The following is a 20,273-nucleotide window of genomic DNA, read 5'->3' as shown; positions in this document are numbered from 1 at the left end:
TTTTTTTTTTTTTTATTTAATTTCAGATAATGGTTGAATGAGTCTTTAGTCGACGGTGAAATATTGGATGGGTTTCGGCTGTCCTAACTGGGGTGGGTAGTTCATTCCACCATTGTGGGGCAAGGACTGAGAAAAGGCAGGTTCTCCTTGATGACCCTCCCGGAGCTCGGATAGGAGTGGGTCTGAGAGGGCCTGAAGATGCAGAGCGTAGGGGTCTTGAGGGTGTGTAGTTAGAGACCATTGACCGGAGGTAGGTGGCAGCGGTTCCCTTTGGAACGGTATGCCAGATAGAGGGTCTTGAAGCCGATTCATGCAGCAATAGGGAGCCAGTGCAGGTCCCTAAGAAGTGGGGTGACATGGGCCGACTTCGGTAGGTTTGAGATCAGGCGGGCCGCTGCGTTCATTATCCAGCCTTCTAGAATAATAAGAAGAGGACAGGTCAGTGTCGTCATAGAAACATTGGAAAATGTCTCCCGCTGGGAGATTAATCACATTGTAAAAAGTAATGTTTTCTCCCTGTGCTGAATAACTTCCATGAGAACCGTGGCACCTATAACAGAGGCTTGGTATAAAAACTATACTGGGGCTATTCTTTTGATAGTTGTACGACGGTGCAAAACAGGACCATGTTGACTAAGCCTAAAGCTGTTAGATTAAAAAACACAGGACATGATTCACAGTTAAACTGTACTTTGTGCCAATAGGTGGTGAGAGCGCTTACACAAGATGTGCCTTGGTGTTGAAGGTGATTGACAGGTGGGGACATGTATCTTGGCCTTCAGGACAATTGCCCAATTGTCCACAAAATCTGCCTTGTTGTTGGGAATGGTAGACAGCTGAAAAGGTTGACAGGTGGGTGTCATCAAGTGCTGATGCACTTGAGCCAAATCCACTGGCTGCTTCTTTCAGCTGCCTCTGAGACTGGTCTGAGGTCTGCCGCAGAGCCTGTCCGTGGCTTCCTAATTCCTTCATCTGTCTGATGGTAGAAGAAGCCACAAATCCTCTGTATCCCACTTCCACCAGATAATAATTGTTAGACTAGAAGTCTTTATTTGTCATGCAGTTTTAACACACACACGCGAGATGGGCAACCCACAGGAACACACACATGCACTGAGTCGCCGATGAAATGTCTCTCTGAACTTTTCCCATCCCATTGTCCTTCCCCCCATGGGCAGCCGGGAGCAGATAGGGCGTCAACGTGAGCCGCGCCCCGGGGACCAATCCAAGTGCTCCTGTCCGTCTTCGTCAAGGACGCCACAGCGTTAGCGATCTGTTGTGCATGTTTTTCCATTGTGTTTATCTTATCGGGGGGGAAACCCTTGCGAGCACGGGGAGAACATGCAAACTCCACACAGAAAGGCCTGGGAGATACCCCACCTGAGTACCTGGCATCATGGAAACCTGGTCCCCAAGCGGGAATCGAACCCTGGACCTTCTTGCTGTGACCACTACACCACCATGCTTTGGTAGATATACTTTGGTATTCCAGCCATTCTGTTTCGCTTCTGCTGCTATTTCTGCATAGCGTAGCTTCTTTCGTTCATAGGCCTCCTCAACCGAGTTCTCCCATGGGAGATTAGTCGCTGGCCGATGTCCACCAGCATCTCCTAGTTGTGGGCCATGTATAGGTTTAATGTTTCTGGTTTGGTAGAAAGATGTTTGCATAGGTGTCCTGTTTCTGGTTTGGTAGAAGGATGTTTGGGTGTTTTCTGTCCTTGGATGAATGTTGTTCTCTTCAGGGGATTGGTGGTTCTCAGGGGCAAGGAGTTGGTCGCAGTCCCCTTGTTTTCCTTAGCTGATGCCAGGCTCTTGAAAACCTGATTGTGTCGCCAGGCATATCAGCCCTGTGTGAGGCTGGTCTTCCATTTCCCATAGCTCCCTCCAGCTGATCTTTCTCCTCTCCATACCTTCCCACTGCATCCATTGCCTCTGGTTAGCAAGAGGCAGCCTTCACACTTCTTGCAATTACATTACAATATCAAGCAATCAAATTATTATGGGGTCTGCAACAATGATAAAGTTGTATACATTCCATCAGATGATAGGTACTTTGGGTGCAGTCATGGCACAGACATACATCTCAACAAATTTGATCCATTTCCAAAAATAGAACCAAAGCTGAAAGCAAAGTTGAAGTTATGTCAAGAAACTCTGCAACTACAGTAGAAGAGATATCAGTCACCTTAAATTCACCCACTGCTTTCCATGACTGAAACGCTTGAAGGATGAAGAATGAAGGAGCCCTATCTAAGTACCTGGAAATTTAACAAAGATGCTATCATACGGCTATCAACAGGCAAACAAATTGTAGACCCTGCTTCATGGTGGGTGCTGCGTGACAGTGAGTGTGCTTGACATGTAAGCATATCTGTGTATGTGTTAGCATGTGTGTGTGTGTGTGTGTGTGTGTGTGTGTGTGTGTGTGCGTGTGTGTGTGTGTGTGTGTGTGTGTGTGTGTGTGTGTGTGTGTGTGTGTGTGTGTGTGTGTGTGTGTGTGTGTGTGTGTGTGTGTGTGTGTGTGTGTGTGTGTGTGTGGGTGTGTGTGTGTGTGTGGGTGTGTGCATGAGTGAGTGAGTGAGTGTATGAAAGGGAGTATGTGTGTGTGTGTGTGTGTGTGTGTGTGTGTGTGTGTGTGTGTGTGTGTGTGTGTGTGTGTGTGTGTGTGTGTGTGTGTGTGTGTGTGTGTGTGTGTGTGTGTGTGTGTGTGTGTGTGTGTGTGTGTGTGTGTGTGTGTGTGTGTGTGTGTGTGTGTGTGTGTGTGTGTGTGCGTGTGTGTGTGTGTGTGTGTGTACAAGCATTCAAAGTTTGGCAGTGTGTTCCCCTGGTCCATACGGCGTTTTGTATTTGCCATAATCCCCTGTCAGCAACACTTAGGAAGCTAGACAATAGCAGAGCAGACCGCGAGCCAAACCCCCTTCACTCTGGGCTTGGCAGGTCAGCATGCAAGCAGCAGGTTATACACATGCACTCACATGCACAGCTCACACACATACCATGTAGACATACATGTACAGTAGTCATCAAGGCATACGCACACATCTGCACATGCATTCGCAAAACACATTCATATGATTCACACAAACATACAGACACACACACGTACAGACACCTTCCCCGTCTTGATGCAGGTTACTCACACCATCTCCAGGCTTCCTTCAAAGAGTTCTGATGCAGCTCTCAAGGACACGCTTGTCTGATGTCTCCCCTCTCTCTTTCTCTCACTCACTCACTTCTCCGCCACAACAAGACACTATCTCTCTCATCTCCTCCCTCTCTTCTCTCCATGTGTAGGTGAGAGGCATCGGCTTATCTAGACCACTATCAGTAGGGCACGTGCCCTACTGATGATCATCTGTGCCCCAGTGATTAAATTAACATGATCAAATGTTTATTTAACATGATCAAATAATTATTATAATATTTTTTACTTCACTTTGAAATATTATAGTGAAATATTTTGCAATGTTGTCGCATTTATCTTGTTGAAATCCTCCAACAGGCTCTTTTTTGTAAGTTGACTGGTTTGCACACCAATAATACAGTGCAATAATAGAATAGTAGAATAGATAGTAAAATTATGCAATAGAATGGCCAGACTAAAATAGTGCTACAGTACAATCAACAGCGGGGTGTATTAGAAGGCTATGGTGAAGAGGTACGTTTTTAGCTTATTTCTGAAAATATTAAGAGATCTAGCTTCCCTAATGTCCATAGGTAGTGTGTTCCATAACTTTGGTGCATAGTTAGCAACAGGCTGCATCCCCGATTTTCTTTAGACTGTGGCTTGGAACCTTCAATAGTAGATGATCGCAATGTTTATACTTTGTATATAAGGAGGAGGACCTTGAAATCAATTCTAAATGTTACCGGAAGCCAGTGTAGGTTATTTACTTGTAACTTTGGGTTTGATCCAAGGAGTAAGTTGCCCCATATTGCTCTGTAACATTTCTCTTTTTGTTATAGGACCGACTAGTAGGATTTCAGTTTTGCCCTCATTTAATTTTAGGAAGTTGTTCGTCATCCATTTGTTTATTGCTAAGAGACAGGCGGAAATGGAGTTTATAGCTGTGTGATAATTTGGTTCAGCGGAGATGTACAATTGTGTGTAATCTGCGTAACTATGGAAACATACATTGTGCTTTCGAATGATGTCTCCTCAATGTTCAATGTTCAATGCAATGTTCAATGCAAGTAAAGCACTTTAAACTTTAAGTATGACTAAATGCTTTCTTGACTATATATATAGTAACTGTTCCAAAATGCATAGATTTCAATGTATTTTAGGGGTTTGGGGGGCTAGCTCTTTTTAATATAAATGTCAGATTGTTTTATTTATTTCATAGATTTCTATGCATTTCAGGAGTTTGGGGGGCTGGCTCCCCCAAATAATTAAATAACATAACCCTAACCTAACCCTAAAACCGAAATAAAGTTTAAAAAAAATAGTTACAAAATCCACCCATTTTCGCCCACAAACCGGCCAAAACCGGCCAAATTTTGGCCTTCCTTAGGACAGGAGGAGAGAGAGAGGAGGAGAAGAGTGTTAGGGTAGAGTGACTGTTGGCCACCCCTTTGGACAGACCGGGAAGCTGTCAGGCAGGAAAGGTTCCGATTGCAGGAAAACAACCAGCTTTACTGAAAAACAGAAACAGCAGTGTCACATTTCAGCCAGGCAGAGAGATACAGAGAGAGAGAGAGAGAGAGAGAGAGAGAGAGAGAGAGAGAGAGAGAGAGAGAGAGAGAGAGAGAGAGAGAGAGAGAGAGAGAGAGAGAGAGAGAGAGATAGAGAGAGAGAGTCATAGTGAGATGGAGAAAGATACAGAGACTCAGAGAGAGAGAGAAAAAAGAAAGAATGAAAGTAGAAAAAAGGAGGGATAGAGGAAGAAGAGAAAATGAAAAGGCAGGGAGAGAAATATATAGTCTCTACTGTTTTGTTTTGCATAATATTATTGTGCAGCTTTCTATTGTGGTGGTGGAGGTTAGGTGCACTTTAGTCTGTGTTTGTAAATAAGTAATGTTTTTTTTTGTGTTGTTTTTTATGCTGTGCGTTTATGTGAATGTTGATTAGTGGTAGTTGAGCTATGGTTATAATTATGTTGTCATTTCGGATGTATGGAGGCACTGTATGCTTGGTTAAAGTTGTGAATGGAGGTGTATTCATTCACATGTGATCCAGGGACGTAGCGAGGAGTGGGCTGTAATTGGTTGAGATACGTCACGTGGTGTCAGTGAAACAGTAAACAAGAAGTTGCGGGGAATTTGACAGCAGCGAAGGGAAACGAGTGAGGACTGGTGAGTGAATGTGTGTAAGCGATTTGTTTTAAGAATGATAGTAGTATTGTGGTAGTTATTGATTGGATGTGTGTTTTGTTTCAAGGTTTGTAACCTGTTGGAGAAAAGAATTAAAACCGTTTTACAACTGAGTGGCATCCTGTCCATACCTTCACCCCAGCAGCGGGAGTAAAGCTGCACAGTTACAAACCACGGGCGGCGGCAGAAGAGTGGCTGAACGCGCCGTCAGATAAGGACAAAATAACCGAGGGATATGAGGTACTCCTGTGTCATTGTAAATGAAATAACTCGCGCATCAGGCCATACGGGCCAGCGAGCAGGAACTTTCACCTGGTTCAAATGCTGATACAAGCAGCTGACACAGCTGAGGACGCTAACGCAGCTGAACGAGTGAATGAATGAAAACGTTGTTTGACAGATGTCAGTGCTAACTACAAATGCGATCAGGAGTAATGCCAAGCTACTGAAACTGGCTATCAAATAGCATACCAAAGCTAACGTGGACAAACAATGAAGGCAGTTGATTGTTTGTTTGAGCATTTTATTAACAGATTGGAGAGTGGGTGCAATACAGTGCAGCTCAGTGCACACGGTTGCTGGGGGGATGTAGACCAGAGAGGACTTTCGTCTTGTTTACATCAGGGTCCCCCATCCAGTTGAGGATAAAAGCTATAGTTTGTTTACTAGCCCTGCGATGGTGCCAATCATATTATATAGGTGTATGCTGATTAGTAGCCCTCTAATTTCAAGACCTTTAGCTTAGTTTGAGTGTACCTGGGTGGCAAGCCGGCGGGAGAAGGTGAAACCTACTCCACTTTGTTTATTTGTATTGTTTTCCATTTTTGGGCGGTATCCCTGGGGGGACCTCTGGTGAGCCTGGTAACGCCGCTGAAGACTAGTTAGGCTAGGATAGTTAGGGAAGTAGCTTCTGAGCTAGTTTAGGCAGCTAGAGAGGGCGGAAGACACAAGGTAGATAAGGAGTTACGGGTACGCTCAATTAGGTTATTATTTATTAGGTTATTTATTATTACAATTATTTATTTTATGGTCAAATAAATAATAAATAAATAAAAATAAATAAAAATGGATCAATTAAAGAAAGAGAGGGCCAAAGTGAAGGCAGCTTTCACAAGAAAGGCCAACAGCATTTTGCGAATGGCGCCAACTATGCTGCGAGAGGAATTGAAAAGTGAGTGGAAATCCCTTTCTGAGGACGCAGAAAGGCTTCATGCAGCTAATTATGTGTGTGAGGCCTGTCTGATTGATGAAGCAGGCGACATGGAGGCTGTGGATGATAAAGCCAAAGCAGACTTGGAGAGGGTAACCATAGAGTGTGATACAACATTAAAAGAGGTGAAGCAGGCAATCCATTCCAACCTTTGGTCAAAATATGCAGAGACCGAGCTAAAAGCAGCCATTGGACGGGCAGAAAGAAGCTATGAAGGTGCGGGAGAAGTTAACCTGGAAACAATCACCTACGAAAATGGTAAAGAACAAGTCACACTCTTGGAATCTCTCATCACCAAGGCAGAAAGTCTGCTAGCTGTCTGGGAAGGGTGGATCCCTGAAGGCGCTGCGTGCGAGGTTAGAAAAAAGCTGCAAGTACTGGAGGACAAGAGAATTGACCTCTGGCGAAGGTGGGTGGTTGAATTCGGCAGGGTCCAGAAAGAGCAGGCTGATAGAGCCATTGAAATCAGGCTAAAGGCCGCCTCCGACATTGCAGAAGCTGAAAAAGGAGCCGCTGAGGCTGAAAGAAGAGCCGCTGAGACCAGGCTAAAGGCAGCCGAAGTTAGCGCTGGGTCTGAGGAGAGGGCCGCAGATGCCAGAGAAAAGGCAGCTGAGATCCAGTTGGTAATGGCAGAGGCCGCCGCAGAAGAGCGTGCCGAGCTGGCTAAGGCGCAGCGGAAAGCATGGGAGGTAGCACACAGCGCTAGCATAGCAAGCCTGGAAGCGAGAGGCTCACAAGCAGCAGCCATACAGAGAGTTCGCCTTCACCCAATACAGCTACCAAAGTTCAATGGTTGCATGAGAGACTTTCACCGTTGGCGAAGAGACTGGGAAAACCTCCAGCGACAGGGAGATCCATCTGGGTCAGCCGAAGTAAAGAAATTCCAGCTCCTAGACAGTGTGGAGGAGAGAATCATCAATGGCGTTAGGCTCTCAAGCTACGACACAGCTCATGATATGTTTAGGGTCCTTGAAAACCGGTTCGGGAATAAGACCACCATCGCCATTCAGATAATTGAAGAGTTGGAGAAGTTGCCGGTGGCAAAAGGTAACCAGCCGAGAAAAACAATAGAGCTCATCCAAGCTGTTGAGAAGGCCCTTACTGACCTGACAGACTTAGGAAATATTGGAGCTATAAAGAATCCACTTGTTATCAAAGCTATTGAAAGCAAACTGCCTGAATGTGAGCTGAGAAGCTGGCTCACCTTTAAAGCTGCACCTGTGAACAATGTCACCCCTGAAGGCCACTTTGACGCTCTCCTAAAATTCTTAAAAAATGAAGAAGTAGTCCTTGAGGCGTTGGTGCAGCTAAGACCCTCAGAAGTGTTCGAGAAGCCAAGCAAGCCAGAGTGGAAGACGTTCACACGAGCAACAGGAATGGTTGCGACTGGAGAAGAATGCAGCATGTGTGGAGATGAGGAGCACGGAGGCAAAATGTTCTTCTGCAAAAGGTTCAAAGCGCTCAGTCTGGCTGAGAAGAGAGACGTCGTCGAAAGGAATGAAGCCTGCCAGAGATGTTTGACATCCCATCAGAGGGATGGAGAATGCAGCGACAGGTTCCTTTGCAGGAAGTGCTGCCAAAAGGGAGAGACCTCCGACCACCACTACCTCATGTGCTCTGCAGAAGGAGGGCAAAAAGGAGAGGAGAGGAGAATGGGAAGGCAAAGGGTGGAAACAAGCGGCGTAAACACAGGAACACTCTCAGAAGAGCAACAGAAGGCACTTGCTAACGTCTCCCCCGAAGCAGCGGACCAGATTTTAAGGGCATTCACCAACCAAACAATGTCAATGAGCACAAGCAGTAAGGGTGGTAGTCTCCGTGGAAAAAATGGCCTGAGGGAGCATCCTGTGCTTATGATGATCATGGAGGTCATGACAAACGGAGGGCAAACTATTGGGACCCTAGTAGACCTTGCGTCCGACACCAACTACATAACCCACCAAGCTGCCAAAAGACTGAGAGGGGAGAAGATAACGTTGGTTGTGCATGGAGTTGGTGGGATGAAAGTGAGAGTCAAGACAGAAAGGTACCTGCTCAAGGTCAGGATGCGTATTTCAGAGGACACATGGAGTCCCCACCAGATAGTCTGTTATGGCCTGGATGAAATCGCCCGAGCAGGCAGAGTCGTCAGCCCGAAGCAGCTTAAAAGATTCTTCCCAGAAGTCAAAACGGAGGAGCTGGTCCGGCCAGAGAAGATCGAGCTCTTGATCAGCCACCGGGAGGGTCGGCTTGCTCCACAGCGGATGAAGAGAGTGGGAGATCTGGTGCTGTGGGACGGCCCGCTAGGGAAGACTGTGGGGGGAACGCACCCTGATCTGTTTGAGGAGATGGAGATGTCAATCCACAACTCTAAGACTCATTTTGCACACTCTATGAGAGCAAAAGCGATCACGGTGGAGGAGATCTCCTGCGAGCTGGTAAACACCAAAAGAAAAAGGGCTCAGAAACTGGACAAGGTCACGAGAGGAGTGGAAGAGATCCTCCCCGCTGGAGGCTTCTCTCTCAAGCCATGGGTTCAGTCCGGTCAAAGTGGGAGGCGTGAAAGAAGTCAGCCCAAGCAATCTGGTGAGGTTTCGAGTCTGGCGCTCGAAACCCTGGTGTTGCCCAATGCCAGAGAGGCTGTGTGTAAGGTTCAGCAGCTTGGCCAAGCTCTGTGGGGGGGCCATCAGCTGGGTCCGCCGAGCGGTGAACAAGTGGCAAATCCGAGGTGGAGCCATAGAGAGAGCAGAGTGGGAGGCCAAGCACTTGATGCAAGCAAAGAGTGTGCTGATAAAGATTTGTCAATTTTGTCGCTAACCATGGCTGAGAAATGTGTTGCATTAGAGGAAGAAAAGGCCTCTTTACATACTATGATGAAACGGTCACAAGAAAGTCATCAGTCTGAGATTAATTCTTTAAAAAGTGAATTGGATAAAGTATCAGCACAGTTGCAAATGACTGAGTACAGTCTTGAGGAGAGAGAGAAGATCCACCATGATGAGTGTGAAGGGGCCTCTGCCCTGAAGGGGAAAGTGGAGCATCTCCCCGTACAGTTCCATAAAGAGTCAGATAAAGTGAGAGAGGCAGTTAACAAACATCATTGTCTACACAATGAATTGCAAGCCAAAGATGAGCAAATCAACTGCATCAACGTTCAAATAAGTCAAAGAAAGGAATTACTTGCTGGACTCGGTCAACAGCTGAAGGAGAATGATGCAGCCATTGCCCATGTCATGGATTCTGCCTCAATTGAAAGGCTGAAACATGCTGAAGAGAACAATGGTCTAATAGCACAGTTGGGAAGAATGGAATATGAGCACAGAAGCTCTCTGAGCAGCTGGAAACTACAACAGCCTGTTAGCAATGGAACTGAGATTTCAGTTTTACAGAATAAATGGAAGACATTACATCTCAAACTCAAGCTGTAACAAAATAAATATGTGAAATTTTTGTCCTTGAAGGGGCATTTCTTCATCTTCAAAAAGAGGGTCTGTCCTCGAAGCATGGGAGCTTGGGGCCGCTTCCGAGAGCTTTGTTTGGCAGCTAAAAAGGGAGTAGCATTCCCTGAGTCAACTCTGAACAGACTTGTGTCCACCACCAAGGGAGAGTGTTTATCTGTTGTGGTCTCCTTGGGTCTAAAGACCAGGATACCAAGTGGGAGGTGTGCAGCTTTCTATTGTGGTGGTGGAGGTTAGGTGCACTTTAGTCTGTGTTTGTAAATAAGTAATGTTTTTTTTTGTGTTGTTTTTTATGCTGTGCGTTTATGTGAATGTTGATTAGTGGTAGTTGAGCTATGGTTATAATTATGTTGTCATTTCGGATGTATGGAGGCACTGTATGCTTGGTTAAAGTTGTGAATGGAGGTGTATTCATTCACATGTGATCCAGGGACGTAGCGAGGAGTGGGCTGTAATTGGTTGAGATACGTCACGTGGTGTCAGTGAAACAGTAAACAAGAAGTTGCGGGGAATTTGACAGCAGCGAAGGGAAACGAGTGAGGACTGGTGAGTGAATGTGTGTAAGCGATTTGTTTTAAGAATGATAGTAGTATTGTGGTAGTTATTGATTGGATGTGTGTTTTGTTTCAAGGTTTGTAACCTGTTGGAGAAAAGAATTAAAACCGTTTTACAACTGAGTGGCATCCTGTCCATACCTTCACCCCAGCAGCGGGAGTAAAGCTGCACAATTATAATATGTATGACTTACCCTAGTTACTCATTTTTTGTTTCTATACATAGTCTGTACTGCTTTGGTAGCATTGTATCCTGGCATATGTGCCAATTAAGCATATTTTCATTTGAAATTGAGAGAGAGAGAGAGAGAGAGAGAGAGAGAGAGAGAGAGAGAGAGAGAGAGAGAGAGAGAGCACACACACATACAGCTTTTTAGAAAAAATATGTCATCCAACAGCAGTGAGACGAGAAGAGAGAAAGAGAAGAGAGGAGGAGAGAGGAGAGGAGGAGGTGAAAGGAGAGGAGGAGGAGAAGAGAAGGTGGTGGTGAGTTGAGGAAAGGAGATATGTAAGGAAGAAAGAGGAGGAGGAGCCTATAGAGGAGAGGAGAAGAGAGCAGAAGTGAAAGTAGGAAACCGTGTTACTCCCCAAAGACTGCTTGTCTCACTGAAAAATGGTCCCTATGGGATCCTGTAGAGAAAAAGGCCAACAAACACAAACAAACACAGATGCCAGAAACAAACATCTATGTATGGAAGGAGGGGGCTCAGATTTCCTCAATGTTGCTAAATGCTATATTCTTTATTTAATTTTATTTTTTTTACACTGCTATCAATTCAGCAGTTCAGAGCGTACATAGAAACATGTTCTACATGTTAGGGCAGGTGGGTCCATATCAGCAGTCCAGGGACACATTTTGAATGTCCATATTTTGATGTTTTTCTACCTAGAAATAGTTCAACAAATATGATTACAACTAGTGATGACTTCATACCACTTTTTCATACTGATACCACAGTGCTGCTGTGCTGTGGAATCTGTGGGAACTATCTGCCCGAAATTTTCCGATATCTGATATACCGATATTGTCCAACTCTTAATTTCTGATACCGATATAAACCGTTACGATACCGATATATGCTGGGTTTCCCCCACTCCCCAAAAAACTGAATAATTTCAGGTAATTAACATTACATATCTCTTGTCGTGGAATTAACACAACATTATCCATACTTTTGACAATAAATAAAATAAGAAGTTGTTCTTACTTGCTTGCCTGGGTAAATAAATTATGCACATGTCCAGAGTTAATTATGTTATGTTAAGCATATTGATTTGTTATATTGTTTACACTGCTTTTTACTATACCTGTACCTCCCCTCCCCCCTCCCCCATGCTGCTATGATGCCTGAATTTCGCCAAGGGGATCAATAAAGGAATATCTTATCTTATCTTAAAGGTTAAATAATGATTTATTTAAAATCGATAATTTCCGATATTACATTTGAATGCCAATATCGGTAGGCCGATAATATCGGACATCTCTAGTTTTATGTGTTTCTTAATTTCTTTTTAGGGAAATTGTGACTGATTGAGTCTGGCTATTTTCCCCTCAGTGGAGTTGGAGCCTACAGCTAAATACTCTCCCAAGCTGCCAAGAAGGCTGGTGGAAGGTGGACAGAAAAATATAATGTACAATACATCTCACAGGCACAGGTGTGTGCACTACTTGAATCAAATCAAATCAAATCAAATCAAATCAAATCAAATCAAATCAAATCAAATCAAATCAAATCAAATCAAATCAAAATAAAATAAAATGTATTTGTAAAGCCCGCAATCACACGTTAATGTCCCCATGGGCTGGATAAGTATTCTTTAGGTCAATAAGATACATCACAATAAATCAAGAACCAAATAAACCCATCATGAAATCCTAAACAACACTCCCAGACATACCCCGGCGAAGGTAAGGAAAAACTCACTAAAAACCTAGCAATAGGAAAAAAAGCACCACAGGCAAAGTGAAGGAGATAAACCTTAGAAGGGCCGTTCAAGGTGGGATCCCCCTTCTTGGATGTTGGTGATAGTAGTGTTGCTAAGGATGATCGATGGGTGGAGAATAAAACAGGCGAAGTAGTTGGAAAGATTATACTTAAATACAGAAATAACTGCTACAACAGCAAGAAAGCAAACTTCAAAGTGTATGTGAGCACCTTCATAGACAATACTAACTTAAGAATGAATACAATGTTAAAAGAGCTGCAGGAATCATTCGACAGCCTCCAATTTACACAAAAGGAGGTGGATGACTTGAAAGCTGCCCGTATCAGTCTGTCATTGAACTGTAAATCAAATTAAGGTGACATACATAAACTGGCAGAACCAATTATTGTAATAGGTGCCAAAGTGGACTTCCTTAATGGTTGGTCCAGGCGTCACAATGTGATTATTGATGGTATCTCTGAGACTGAGAACAAAGGGTGGTTAGAATCAGAGGAGAAGGTACTGACATTTCTCAAGGACAAACTAGACCTGGATTCCAGCACCACTGGGACAGAACGAGTTGAACGGGCTGGAAAAGTGTCTCAAGCAGCAGATCCCTGGTAGACCTCGACTTCTATGTCTTACACATTCCTTTCATAGGACCTCTGTTGCCAAATTATCATTTGTCTATCAAGGTGCAGTGGAATGCTATACAAAAGCTAACACAAACATGTTCCAGTGTGAGAAGAGCATTTATGCAGGTGAACACCAGAAAGGCTGCTGGCCCAGATGGAATAACAGGACACATACTTAAGTCCTGTGCCAACCAGCTAGCCCCTGTGTTCACCACCATATTTAATCTATCCCTGGCGGAGTCAGTGGTCCCTGCCTGCTTCAAGATGTCTACCATTATCCCGGTACCAAAGAAATCCCCCCCAACAGGTCTCAATGACTACAGACCGGTGGCACTCACCTCTGTGGCCATGAAATGTTTTGAGAGGCTGGTCAAGGATCACATTTGTGCCTCCCTCCCCAGTGATATGGACCCTATGCAATTTGCATACAGGCCAAACAGGTCCACGGATGATGCGGTCTCCCAAGTACTGCGCAGCACCCTCTCTCACCTAGACCGCCAGAAGGGGGGCTATGTGAGACTGTTGTTCAATGACTACAGCTTAGCGTTCAACACCATAGTCCCCACCAGACTGGTGGACAAGCTGATCGAGCTGGGTCTGAGCTCCGCTCTGAGCGCCTGGAAACTGGACTTTCTGAGTGAAAGGCCACAGGCGGTCAGGGTGGAGGGTCAGACCTCCAACACCATCACCCTGAGCATCGGATCCCCCCAGGGCTGTGTTCTGAGCCCCCTGATGTACTCACTATACACACATGACTGTGTGGCCAAGTTCAGCTCCAACTCCATAGTGAAGTTTGAGGACGACACAGTGGTGGTGGGGCTGCTCTCTGACAATGACGAGAAGGCCTACCGGGAGGAGGTTGAGGTACTGGAACGCTGGTGACAGCAGGACACACACACACCACTGAGGATAAACAGGGCTATCGTGGACAGAGTGAGCAGCTTCAAGTACCTGGGGGTCCATATCTCAGAGGATCTGACATGGACAACACACAGACTCAGTCGTAAAAAAGGTGAAGCAGCGCCTCTACCACCTGAGACAGTTAAGGAAGTTCAGAGTATCTGGGAAGATACTCCAGTTCTTCTACTCCGGAGCTGTAGAGAGCATCTTGACTGGAAACATGGAAGCCTGGTATGGAAACAGCACGGCACAGGACAAGAAGGCCCTACAGAGAGTGGTGCGCTCAGCCGAGCGTACCACGGGTATTGCACTACCACCCCTGCAGGCAGGGCCGTCTCAGGGGGTGTGCGAGAAGTGCGGTCGCACAGGGCCTCGCGGGAAGGGGGGCCTCGCAAAAACAAAAACAAATATATATATATATATTTATTTTTTATTTTTATTTTTTTAATTTTTTTATTTTGCGAGGCCCCCCTTCCCGCGAGGCCCTTTTTCATCACATACCTAAAATCTAGTTTTGCTTATATGCTTATATATTTCACATTAGACACGTTTGTAGAATGTGTCTGACTTGTTCCGGGCTCTGCGGCTCTGCAGATATACTATTGGAGCTCTGTGGCTCTGCATACACTATTGGAGCTCTGCGGCTCTGCAGCAGATATACTATTGGTTTCAACGAGGGGAGGGGTTACAGGTAAGGTAGTCGGCCGGCGTGCATCTGTCTGACTATTTCCACGGGAGCGTGTGCAGCATTGGAGGTTATGCCAGCCAAGACAAAGAGGACGGTCGTTCGGCAGATGGACTGAAGATGAAAGTTGTTGCATGTTAGAAAGTTCAGTCAGGCTAGCCATGTCGGCTTAGCTAAAGGCAGGGACAGCTAGTTAGATTTAGCTAGGTTATCGAGTGCTAACGTGTGGTTCAGTCGGGATAGCCATGTCGGCTAGTAGCTTAGCTAAAGGCTAACTAGCGTTAGCTAACGCTAGCTATCGAGTGCTAACGTGTGGTTCAGTCGGGCTAGCCATGTCGGCTAGTAGCTTAGCTAAAGGCTAACTAGCGTTAGCTAACGCTAGCTAACTAGGCATGGCAACAACCAGGACCACCTGAAGCTTTTTAAGAAGGAGGTGATGAACTACAGACAGACGAGGCACGAGAACGTGGTCCTCTTCATGGCGGCCTACATGGCTCCATCCCACCTGGCCATCATCACCAGGTGAGAGAGGGGGAAACAAACGCACGTCACAAATGATGGATTCAGTTCACCTCCAATACCTGTTATTATCCTTGTCACATTTTCACCTCTCTCTCTCTCTCTCTCTCTCTCTCTCTCGCTCTCTCTCTCTTTTTCTCTTTCTCTCTCGCCCTCTCCCTCTCTCCCTCTCTCTCTCTCTCTCTCTCTCTCTCTCTCTCTCTCTCTCTCTCTCTCTCTCTCTCTCTCTCTCAATTCGATCCAAATGGGCTTTATTGACATGGGAAACATATGTTTACATTGCCAAAGCCAAACAAAACAAAACAATCAAACAGATAAAACAAAAGAAATCAGTATATTACAGAAGGAATTTCTTGTACAGTCTTTATGGTGGTTGTATTCCGTTGGATGTCCTTTTCTTGTCACAGCAGCTCACAAATCTGGCTGCTGTGTTTGCACATTATTGTATTTCTCCCAGTAGGTATGGGAGTTTTGAGTTATTGTCCATGTTTTAAAAGTCTCTTTGGGTGTTTGCAATTTGTGGGAAGTATATGTCTCTGATGTCTTGGTATAGTGGGCAGGTTGTTAAGAAGTGGAGCTCGGTTTCCACCTCATCTTGTGTGCAGTGGGTGCATAGTCTGTCTTCGCTTGGGAGCCAGGTCTGCCTATGGCGGCCTTTCTCGATGGCTAGGCTGTGCTCGCTGAGTCTGTACCTAGTCCTGTGTTCTGAGCTGTGTGCTGAGCTGTGTTCTGCATGTGTTCTGTGTTCTGAGCTGTATTCTGAGATGTGTTCTGAGCTGTGTTCTGTGTTCTGAGCTGTGTTCTGAGCTGTGTGCTGAGCTGTGTTCTGTGTTCTGAGCTGTGTTCTGATTTGTGTGCTGAGCTGTGTTCTGCATGTGTTCTGTGTTCTGAGGTGTCCTGTGTTCTGAGCTGTGTTCTGAGCTGTGTGCTGAGCTGTGTTCTGTGCTGTGTTCTGAGATGTGTTCTGAGCTGTGTTCTGAGCTGTGTTCTGTGTTCTGAGCTGTATTCTGAGATGTGTTCTGAGCTGTGTTCTGTGTTCTGAGCTGTGTTCTGAGCTGTGTGCTGAGCTGTGTTCTGTGTTCTGAGCTGTGTTCTTATTTGTGTGCTGAGCTGTGTTCTGCATGTGTTCTGTGTTCTGAGGTGTCCTGTGTTCTGTGCTGTGTTCTGAGATGTGTTCTGAGCTGTGTTCTGAGCTGTGTTCTGTGCTGTGTTCTGAGATGTGTTCTGTGTTCTGAGCTGTGTTCTGTGCTGTGTTCTGAGATGTGTTCTGTGTTCTGAGCTGTGTTCTAAGCTGTGTTGTGTTCTGAGCTGTGTTCTGAGCTTATATAGTGCTTTTACTAACTATATTATATTTCTCTCTCCTCTGGTCACGGGCATTGCCGGATCTGTGCACGATAACACTGTATATTGACTGTAGAACGGGAGCTCTCTCTCGCTCTCTCTCTCTCTCTCTTGCTATATGTTGACTGTATCATGCCCAGCCTCGGGCAGCGCTATTATTTAAGAATATGTTGACTGTATGAAAAAAAAAATATATATATATAGGTCCTATACAACAAGAGGTGCAAATCTAGAGCCTGCAGAATAATGAAAGACCCTCACCACCCCAACAACAGCCTGTTCAAGCTGCTGCAGTCAGGCAAGCGCCTGCGAACACCAGCAACTAGGACAGAGAGACTTCGGCTCAGCTTCTTCCCCCAGGCCATCAGAGCCTTGAACACTGAACTCTCCACACACAAGCACACATGAGCACACACACAACACACACACTGTACACGCTCACACACTAGCAGCCACTTTAACATGAGCACACACACACTCATGATGCACACGCTCACACTTATGGTCACTTTACAAAAGGAAAGGTCACTGTAAGAATAGTATAGTATAACTTGAGATTGTATAATATAGCATTGTATAGCAGTGTACATAAAGACCCAGTGCCTCATCCGTAGCTAACAGTGTATTGCACTACCACAGGACCTAGCATGTCCTACCATGCTCTGTAAATAACTCATGTACAAATACCGATATGCCCTACTTTGTTTACTTGTTTTATTGCACAATGTTGTTCTATTGGATTCTTATTATATATTACTATTGTATTATGCACAATCATTGCAGGCAAGACCCCCCGCATTTCATTGTATACTTCTATGCCGTGACAAATAAAACTCTTGACTTGACTTGACTTTCCAGTTTAGCTTAAACAATTACTACAGATGCTGTAGTCTTTAGTATCCTTGTGTATTTGTGAGTAGTCTTTTTCTCTTCTATTTTGTTCAACATTCTAATTGTTGTATAATGCTGTATTGTATGTATCTGTGTGTATGAGAGAGGGACATGCGTGTGTTTGCGCATAATGTGTGTGGGGAGGAGGGGGGTGGTAGGTTTAAGAGGGGGGGGTCGCTTACAACAAGCCCTTGGGCTTCATGACCTTTCCTGCACATTTGAACTGTTCTTCTTTTACTTCTTTTTATTCCAGAGTGTTTGTTTGTAAGTGCAAATAACAAAAAACAAATAAACAAATAAACAAACCTCGACTTCTTCTGGTGACGTTTCTAAGGCCTATGGACAGAGACAGAGTTTTGGGCAATGCAAAAAATCTGAAAGGATGAAACATTTTCATAAATAAGGACTATCCTGATTCAGTTCGGAGCTGATTCCTGCCAGAGAAAAAGGCGGCATTGCTATTCTATGGTATGACATGCTACATTATATAAAGGTAACATTAGGGTGGGAAATACATTTCATGTCTTATGTCTATTGCTGCTTTACTTCCAAAGAAAAGCTTGAAAGATTGCTCATGAATATTTGTAGTTTAGGGAAAAAAGTGCATGCATTTACGGATCTGTTGTTTTCAAACACAATTAACATCTGCAATATATGAAACCCATTTGGATGACACATTTGATGATGAAGCTGTGTGCATACAAGCATATAATCTTCACAGAAAGGACAGGACCATGTATGGGGGCGGTGTAGCTTTTTATGTTCAAAATCATAATCCTGTGAAAGTTAGGGAGGATATTATTTGTAATGAAATTGAGGTATTATGGCTTCAAGTTAACTTACCTCACATTAAATCTATTTTAGTGGGTTGCTGCCAGCCTAACCTAATTTTACCGTCCTGCTCTCATCCACTAAATTCATATCCGGTTTGCCGTCTGCCTGAATCCATGTAAACCTAGCATCAAGAAAAGGATATCAAATACATTGTTATATTCCAGTAAATGGCGGTATTACAACATTTATGGATGCCAACTGTCGTTAAACAAAACAGAAGAAGAAGTTACTGTAACTGTTCCTTCAGGGACCAATTCATCTACTGTAAAGGCAAGAGTGTAACGTTTGGTGCACAGTTTAAAAGAGTGGGATTCAGTTGTGAACACAGGTCCCTCTTGACTCAAACAGCAATCCATGGACAGGGCAGCAACAGTGGTGTTTGTCTGTCTGACATGATACTGAGAGGAAATACATACAGGTACTATGGTGAGGCATCCCAGCAAACATGAAGAATAACAAATAACCTATAATAATATGTAATGTAAAGGGATGCTCGATATTGGCTTTTTTACCGATACCGATATACCGATATTGTCCAACTCTTATTTTCCGATACCGATATCAACCGATATAAACCGATACCGATATATGCAGGGTTTCCCCCCCCCCAAAAAACTGAATAATTTTAGGTAATTAACAATACATATGTCTTGTTGTGGAATTAACATAACATTATGCATACTTTTGACAATAAATAAAATCAGAATTTGTTCTTACTTGCTTGCCTGGGTAAATAAAGGTTATAGAAATATAAAAAAAATAAATAAAAAAATTTGAAAACCGATACCGATATTTTCCGATATCACATTTTAATGCCAATATCGGCCGATAATATCGGTAGGCCGATAATATCGGACATCCCTAGTAATGTTGCCACTCACTGACCTGACTAAGAAGGCCTTTCTCAGTATGCTATCATGACATGCTGAGATGTGTGTCTGAGTGTTGCCACTTTGTAGATATGTCCAACAGTTAACGTTAACGTTTGTTGGTTAGCAAACAAGCAAACGTGGTTAGAAACTCAAGAGAACGTCAATCCAGAATTCCAGAAATAAGGAGTTCTACTTCCGGGTTGAAATTCCCATTGCTATTCCATTGCAAAAGGTTTTCTGTGTCAAATGTTGTTGAAAAGGTTAACTAGAATAGTGGAACAAGGACAATTTCATGAGTCACGAGAACAGAAACCCATTCTACCCTGCTCTCATTACCACACTGCATCAGTGGAGGTTTCTCTATGACAACACGTGTATATATATATGTTTTTTGTTTTTTTATTATTATTATTATTATTATTATTATTATTATTATTATTATTATTATTATTATTATTATTATTATTATTATTATTATTATTATTATTATTATTATTATTATTATTATTATTATTATTATTATTATTATTATTATTATTATTATTATTATTATTATTATTATTATTATTATTATTATTATTATTAGAAATGTTTTCCTCTGTAAAAAAATTCCAGTGAATTTATTTTTTCTTCAAAAATGGCCAAAATTTACAGCTCTGAGCTCAGGCCTGCACTGCACTACTGCAGTAATGGCTGCAGTAAAACTGGTGCAGAATTCTGTACGGGTTTACCCGGGATTAAATAAATAATAAATAATAGCCAATCAAAATAGGCTATTAACGTCATCTAAGCACGGTCTGTGCATTTAAACTCTTGCCATTGAATGGGGGATTGAATGATTGACAGCCTTGAAATCCAATCAGAGAATGTTGCCATCTCTGCTGCTCTGCAGCTACATGGAGGTTGAATGATTGACAGCCTTGAGATCCAATCAGAGAATGGTTCCTACTCTGCAGGCTGCAGCTCTGCAGCTACACGGAGGGGCTGCGTCTCCCCTTGTTGATTGATTGCACATTTTATTAACAGAGCGGCCATGTTCGAACACACATTCACGTTCATTTAGCACTTTAATAGCAACTTATTTTTCACTGGCGGGACATTTACTGAGGACCAGCACAAAGTGTGGATATTATGATTTAACAAGTCTATCTGTCCT

Source organism: Notolepis coatsorum, assembly GCF_963971535.1.
Source record: "Notolepis coatsorum genome assembly, chromosome: 2".
In the NCBI taxonomy this organism is placed as follows: Eukaryota; Metazoa; Chordata; class Actinopteri; order Aulopiformes; family Paralepididae; genus Notolepis; species Notolepis coatsorum.
Note: the sequence above shows the minus strand (reverse complement) of the source record.